This window comes from Rattus norvegicus, chromosome 20 (assembly GCF_036323735.1).
Source record: "Rattus norvegicus strain BN/NHsdMcwi chromosome 20, GRCr8, whole genome shotgun sequence".
NCBI classification, from domain to species: Eukaryota; Metazoa; Chordata; class Mammalia; order Rodentia; family Muridae; genus Rattus; species Rattus norvegicus.
In genome coordinates, this window is record NC_086038.1 from 21,846,448 (window position 1) to 21,854,780 (window position 8,333).

At 42.0% G+C, this 8,333-nt stretch overlaps 1 long non-coding RNA gene across 1 annotated transcript; it reads left to right on the forward strand.

Annotated features, from left to right (window-relative positions):
- Positions 1-3,003: 3,003 nt before the first annotated feature.
- Positions 3,004-5,945, forward strand: LOC134483935 (uncharacterized). The gene is made up of 2 exons (XR_010061147.1): positions 3,004-3,170; positions 5,350-5,945. It is a non-coding gene; the product is annotated as an uncharacterized LOC134483935 (long non-coding RNA).
- Positions 5,946-8,333: the final 2,388 nt, after the last annotated feature.

Genomic DNA, 8,333 nt, shown 5'->3' on the forward strand with positions numbered 1-8,333 from the left:
ATACTGTTCGAGGCCAGCATGAGCTTCACTATGCTGATAGGAACCACAGGTAGCCATATACCCCTTCTGCCAGAGACAAGGGGAATGCCTCCTTTTGGTAGAGGGGAACCAGCTTCACAAGTTCCTGAGGAACACTGGTTTCTATCTAACCACCAGAAATCCTCCTATAATCCAAGATGGCGAAGCAGTTAAGAGCACTGACTGCTCTTCCAGAGGTCCTGAGTTCAATTCCCAGCAACCACACGGTGGTTCATGACCAAGTGTAATGGGATCTGGTGCCCTCTTCTGGTGTGTCTGAAGACAGTGACAGTGTACTCATATGCATAAAATAAATCTTCTTTAAAAAGCATCAGCCATGGAAGATATTCAACTCTAAGCTTCTCCCCGCCATGCCTGGGAACGTGTTCTTGTCCACGATAACTGTGATTTGTGTTGATTCTGCATTCAGAAGCTAAGGACAAAAAGAGTGCAAGGTGACTTGCTATCCAGCCAGCTGCAAAGCAGAAGATGCTGAACTCAGGAACATAAGCCAAGGGTGGAACGGGAGACTGCAGAGAATGCCAGCCGACGTGGCATTGGCAGTGGTGACTGACTGAAGATGGAAACCCCACCTCGGCTATCTTCACTACGGAGAGCACTGGTGCCTCCCCAAGGCAGTCTGTTATCGCTGTTCTAATGCATTTTATTAATTGACCACTGCATACCACCATTTTGATTAATTACATTCTGTCTCCTCCCCTGCCTAAGTTCATGTCATAACCCACCAGGTCCAACGTGTGTAACCATATATGCCTGGGTGTGTGGCCACTCACTGAAGCATGGGCGCTACCAGAGGCTACACCCATAAGAAACGGACTCTTGGGGCGTTAAAGAGATGGCTTACTGGTCCTGAGGTCAAATCCCAGCAACCATGTGGTGGCTCACAACCATCCGTAATGGGATCTTATGCCCTCTTCTTATATGATATGTCTGAAGATAACTACAGTGTACTCCTATACACAAAATAAATAAATAATTCTTTAAAAAATACCCAACTCTCCTGCCACCAGTACTCATCAACTGACAACGGCTCCTTAGTTATGGGGTGCTATAACACCCCTTATTTATTTAAACGGTTCTGTCATAAGAAAGCGTGTTTTCAAGAGGCCAGGGTGCTACAGAACACTGAGTTTCTGCATAGATGCATATGTGTATATACATATACACATATTTCATATACATTCACATATACAATTCATATATATCATATACATACATATATACATCATATACATCAACATCTAAATCTACATCATCTGCATCTGTATCTACACCTACATACACATATACATGCATGTACATGTATAGTACATATATTTCAAAATATTTAACAGCAGGTATTTGAAATAGTCTTTGATAGTGAATGTGAATCTGTATATACTAAGCACGTGTCTCACTTCCCGCCACGTAGAGCTCATTGGAAGTCCTACTTACTGGAAGTTGGGAAAGTATATTTTAGCCAGTTTCAGAATCCCTTTCAGGGCCAGGAAGTGCTCTTGCTTAGAACTGCAGCACTGAGGTGAAGTCAATGCCCGAGGGTCTTTCCTCCCCACCCCTCCACAGGATGTTTGCCAATGCCTGGAGACACTGGTCGAAGCAGGTGCTGGTGGCATCTAATATGTGGAAGCCTGATGCTTCAGAGCATCCCGTAGTGTAACAAAATGGCCACCCCCAATGGAGAGTTAGGCTTGTATCACACTAGCAGGCCCAATCCCTGGACTAGCCACAGGGATTGAGCGATAACTAGAAACTCCTAGGAATCAGTCACTACAAAAGAGCAGTAAGGAAGCAAGACAAGCAAAGGGTGGTGGCCGAACAGCATGAGGATGTGGGGCTATAAAAACTCACAGTGTTTAAGAGTCAATTTGAAATTGTTTCTGTGGTTCCTGTCTACCTGCTCCTCCTTGGCTTCTCCAACCAGCAGTAACAGCTGCTGTGTATGTAGACAAAGACGTTCAGTGCATAAACTATGCAGGGGATGATATGTGGATGAGTTAGGGTTCTCTGGAGTCCCAGAATTTATGGAATGTCTCTATATTAAGGGAATCTATTATAATGACTTACAGTCTGCAGTCCAACAATGGGCAGCTGTGAATGGGAAGTGCAAGGATCTAATAGCCCCTTCCTGATGTCTGTGGACCAAGACAGAACTCTCAGCTCATTCTCCAGCACCATGTCTGCCTGCATACGACCATGCTTTTCCCCACGATGATACTGGGCCGAACCTCTGAAGCTGTAAATCAGCCCCGACTAAATGTTTTCCTTTATAAGGGTTGTCTTGGTCCTGGTGTCTCTCCAACAGCAATGGAAACCCTCTCTAAGACACTGGGGTTAGGAACAGGCTTTAGTTCAGATCCTAGCTCTTTTATTAAGAAGCTCTGTGACTCTGGTCACGTCTTGCTATCGGTCAGCCTCATTCCTCATCTGTGCTGTAGAGGAAATAGATAATCCTTAGATCAGTCTGAGGCAATCCATGTTACAATGCATTGAGAAGTATAAAGAAGGACGGATGGCTCAGTGGTCAAGAGTGCTGACCCAGGTGTGGCTCCCAGCTGCCATGTGGCACTTTGCAACCATGGTAACTCGAGTTCCAGAGGACTTGTAGCCCTCTTCCTGCCTCTGTGGGCTCCTGCTTACACTTGTTGCCTGTAAATATCCAAAGGTGCACACATGTACTTATTAACGAAAAGTAGAGAGGGTAATATAAATGCTGTGCAGTACTAATCAGTGTTTTGGCTCTGTGATCATCTTACATAACATGCCCCTGGATAGATAGTTTAAGTCAAAAGAAGAGTCTGCCCTGTTCCCAACACAAATTGGTTTACTTTCCAAGGAGTAAGCATTGTATTATCCTCAGTCAGACTTTGGTGAACATGCTCATTCATTCACTTTATAAACTGCTCAGATATTTGCTGTGACCTTATAATGGGCTAGGCCCTGTTCTAGAATCTCGGAACACTTGCATGAATGAACACTTGCATGAATGAACAAAGGCCCCTGCTTCCAAGAAGCCTCCCTTGATGGGTGAGGGGCAGGACTATAGCTCTTTCTTCTCAAGGTGACTATGCTTGGAGCTAAGTGGAGCATCCAGTTGTGGATTTTCATTGTGGACAATTTTTAGTGGTTAAGAGGTGAGTTGTTGGGGGTGACAGAGACAGCCTAGCCTTGAAAGACACTCTCACAGAAAATGCTGGAGGTTGATTTCAAGTATTCACATCAGGCGGTTTCCAACTTCCTGTGATTATAGCTCCAGGGGATCTGATGCCCTTTTCAGGCCTCTGCAGAACATATACATGTGCATATACAATACACACACACACACACACACACACACACACACACACACACACACACACACACACACATTAGATAGATAGGTAGATGAAAGAAGTGTGTAGCCTTAGTATCCTGATGAACCATCAGGTGGCTAAGAATTAGAGGAACAAAGGAATTGGGGCTGAACTATTTTTCAGAAAATATGAAACCTGAGTTTCAGGAGGACAGACAGAACATCTTGGAAGGAGCGAGAGATCACCAGGGAGGAAGACAGATACTGTTACACATATAGTGGCAGCAGGCAGGCAGGGTTAAGGCAGGCCAATGCCGAGGTGCCCCCTGAGAAATCATGCCATGGGACAGACCTGGTACGAGGAAGGTTAATTTGGGGAAAGGGAGGGGACCAGAGACCTGGAGAAGGGGTAGAGGTGGACAGACAGAAACAGAGCCATGAAGGTAGAGAAGAGGGGACAGAGAAAGACAGAAAGAGAAGCTGGCTAGGGACATGTAGGAACTGAGGGGGCGTGGCTGGGTTGATGAACAATCTTTTTATACACCAGGCCACTTGCTCTTGGTGGGTGGCAGGTGAGCAGGTGATGAAGTAAGCTGTTGGTAGGTTCTGGGAGAAGCCTAGCAGAATCCCCTGTAAGCTAAGAGATATGAGGCTGAATGGAGGACTTAGGTCACAGAAGAGAGCCTGCTCTGCCAGCCTAAGGAATTAGGACATCCTTCTTCATGCACTGAGGATTATAGATGTTCTAGAATAGAGGAATCTATATCTATATCTATATCTATATCTATATCTATATCTATATCTATATCTATATCTATATCTATATCTATATCTATACCTATACCTATACCTATATCTATATCTATATCTATATCTATATCTATATCTATATCTATATCTATATCTATCTATCTATATCTATATCATCTATATCTATATATCTATATCTATCTATCTATCTATCTATCTATCTATCTTCTATCTATCTCTTGGGATCTTTGAATGTGGTTGACACAGGATTTCTGGGATTGTCAGCCTAGTATGATAAAAATTAGAGCCTATAAATAGGATTATACAGTAAGTTAGGGATTTAATGAAAGTTTAATACAGAGATATATAAATATTGAGGCATTCTGCCTTAAAAAACTAGATCAGAAGCAGGGGATAAGAAGCCTAGACTATCTCAGACAGTGGAAAATTAGGTCTTTAGAATTATACAGAAAAGGACATACTACATATATATGTACCCACAGAGATATTGATTTCCATAGTAGGGAGGATTCAAGTTTACACAGACATATAAATAATTTAGGCCTTGATCTCACATACATTGGGGCAGGAGACAGGAGAAGCACATTCTCAACAGACAATATTTGGTTAGATTGCTTTGAATTGTTTTGATTATAAAAATGACTATAGTTATAAGTTTGATGGTTATATTAAAATTCCTCTGGGAGAGAGGAATACCTATATTAAATACAATTAATATGAATTAAATATAAATATATAAAGCTATATCTTTAATGATTTCTGGTTACTGGACTAAGGATATGCTATTTTGGGAGAAAGACCCTGTATTTGTGTTGACAGAAAAGGAGAAAAGGCTCTGGACCCCTTCCAGAGTGGTATGGATCAAGTATGACAGGGGAAGACCACCTGAGGATCTTGAAAAATTCGAGGAAATCAAACAAGACAAGTAAATTGATCTGCTGATTCCCTGACACAGGAACAGCCCAGTTACTGGCTTAGACATAAAAATGTCTCTAAGCTGAAACTTTGGCTAAAATGAGACAATCAATTTTATTGGTTATGGAATCCTTAAGATTCTTTGTGCCCTCCTTCACATGACATGAATGATCACAATTGATTATTGATAAAATTACCTCATAAAAGACAGTTGTCTTTCACCTGCTCAAACAAGGAACAAAATTTCATCCTGAACTGATCTGTGCACCCTGCCTAATCCCTACAAATACATTAATGGAACTTAAAATTTTGGTTGTGATATTCATATATTACAGAATGTACAGCTTTGGCAAGATTCATTCTCAGAGATGCTGAACTGACCTGCTTGCTCCTCTGCTTCCTGATGCTGCCCAAAACAGCTTTGGGGGGTTACTGCGGATTCCAGATCATCTGCCTCAACTAGACTTTCAGACAGATACAGTTAGAGCTTCAGTCAAGCCCTGAGCCTTCTAAACATAAAGAGACGAGATAACAGATGCTAAGGCTAGCTTTTTAAATTCTGACCCCTGTTGTGGTTTGCCCGGGAGTTATCTGTATTTTGATGCTAATTCCACTGCCCCAAAGACAGTTGCCTAGTCAGTACTCAGGACTCAGGTGACTTCACCAGAACCTTCTTCCCCATTGAATTTGTAAAATGCAGGTGAGAGCAGGTACAGAATAGAAGGGGGCCTGTCATTGGACGAGAAGGAAGGATGGGCGGGAGAAAAGTTTGAGAGAAGAGGAGAAGAGAGGAGGAGAAGACAGAGTAGCCGCTGGACAACATGGAGGCTGACGTTACGATACCTTTACAGGTTGTTATGAATGTTCTGAAGGGATGGATGTGTACCGGGCTTTGTATGTTTAGGTGGGCAATTATATCTTATCAACTGGATCAAAGGTTATTGTGTTGTGTGTTCTTTCTTGTAGCGATTTAAGAGAGTGTGTGGCGGCTAGAGTGTGTGAACCGCCACGGAATTAGGATGTATATTTCTGCCATGGTGGCAGCCTGCCTTGGGATCTGGATGGGTAGAGAGATGGCTGACGGCTCAGAGAGAGGCCTTCGGCAGTGTGATATGGGATGGAGCAGAGCCGGTGAGAGGCTTTGCTGACTGAGGTTAAGATATCTAGCAGGTATTTTGGGGCACCGCGGTGCTGGATCTAGTGGGGGATAAAAGACAGCATTTTATTTTTTATATTTTTACAACAACAGATCACTTTTTCTAATTTTCCTACCCCTCCCCATCCTTTTAAAGAATTTCATGTCTCTCCTATTCACCAGGATGAAACCATAGAGAGCCGTCAGCCCAACTCTCTAGGTTTGGGTGTCTGGTAATGGTTATTTGACAAATTATAGCTAAGCTGTCATTTTAAGGGATAATTTGGGAATGCTCATAATTTTGAACACGGAGGAAATAAATGGGATAGATTGCTAAAAATCCTTAAACAAAACATTGCATAGCCATAACCTTACATTGGTAGAAATTTTTGTAATTGGTATAAAATTGAAGTTATAATTTTTTTTTTTTTGGGAGCTGGGGACCGAACCCAGGGCCTTGCGCTTCCTAGGCAAGCGCTCTACCACTGAGCTAAATCCCCAACCCCGAAGTTATAATTTCTTACATTGGTACAGAATGTATATATTGATATAGAACTAAGGTTTTTATTGGTATAAATCTGTATATTGATACAAAACTTGAAATCAATATTGTTCCTCTTACATAGGCATTGTGCCCATGCAACTCATTTAAGAACAAGATGATTAAGTAATGCAAGTTAAGGGCCAGAGAGTAAACTCATGGTCAGGTTAAATTCTAATTTAATTATAATAAAGTGCTTTCAATTTACTCAAGTAGAAATGGCTAAGAGTAGCTAAGGTTTAACCGTTCAGATATACTTTATGTAGACAGATAGTCCTTAAAAACATAAGAAATCCACAGAATTTGACATTTAATGTTTATTTCATTATTAAGGATCACTTGATTAGAGACAACGTCTGCTCCCGACAGTACCCCCTTCACAGTTTAAAGAAGATATTGAGCATCTTTACCTCAAGGCGAGGTTGCTTATTATGGTAAGGTAGCCATGGGACAGAAATTGCCTATTTCATCTGTACACAAAATACTGTCCAAAATGGACGCACTATGTGAAACAGTTGACCGACAGCTCTGCTAAGGCAGGGTGATCAGTCCTTCATAATTCTGCTGTACAAAGGCCTGTCAGATGATCCTAGGCCAGAAAGCTGAAGACTGATGCTCCAGCACTTTTGAGGAGTGGGGGATTGTCTGGGTAGTCAGCTGTCTCTACAACTGTTTAAGTTTGAGAAGCTATGCTTGGTGCTTCCTATGTACCCAGGTAACATCTAATTTGATCTTGGATTTCTGATGGGTTAAAGACTAATTATAGTTCAATAAGCAAATTTAAGTGGTTTAACATTAAAGATATGATAAAAAATTAAAAACACGGTTTTCAGATGGTGTTACAGGGTAAAATTAAAACACTGTAAGTTAGGAATGATAATAGAGTGCTTTATCTAATTGACAAATATGATGGACTGGATGTTAACTGTATGTCATACTCTATGATAGTTATGGTTATTATACTGGCTGGTTTTGTGTGTCAACCTGACACAAGTTGGAGTTAATACAGAGAAAGGAGCCCCCCTTGAGGAAATGCCTCCATGAGATCCAGTTGTAAGGTATTTTATCAATTAATGATCAAGGAGGGGGGTTGGGGATTTAGCTCAGCGGTAGAGCGCTTGCCTAGGAAGCGCAAGGCCCTGGGTTCGGTTCCCAGCTCTGAAAAAAAGAACCAAAAAAAAATGATCAAGGAGGGAGGACCCAGCCCCTTGTGGGTGGTACCATCTCTGGTCTGGTAGTCTTGGGTTCTGTAAGAGAGCAAGCTGAGCAAGCCATGGGAAACAAGCCAGTAAGTAACATCCCTCCATGGCCTCTGCATCAGCTCCTGCTTCCTGACTTGCGTGAGTTCCAGTCCTGACTTCCTTTGGTGATGAACAGCAATGTGGAAGTGTAAGCTGAATAAACCCTTTCCTCCCCAACTTGTTTCTTGGTCCTGATGTTTTATACAGGAATAGAAACCCCGACTAAGACAATTATGCTTAATTTATGTCTAGGAGAAGAGTTTTGGTTTTTATTGGACCAAGAAGGTGAGGTACTAGATTGGTGCTAATTCTTTGAATTTGCATGTCCAGATGCTGGAGTTCCTTGTCCCCAATTGGTTTTTGACCTATCAATAAAGCATGCCAGCGGCCAATGGCTGGACA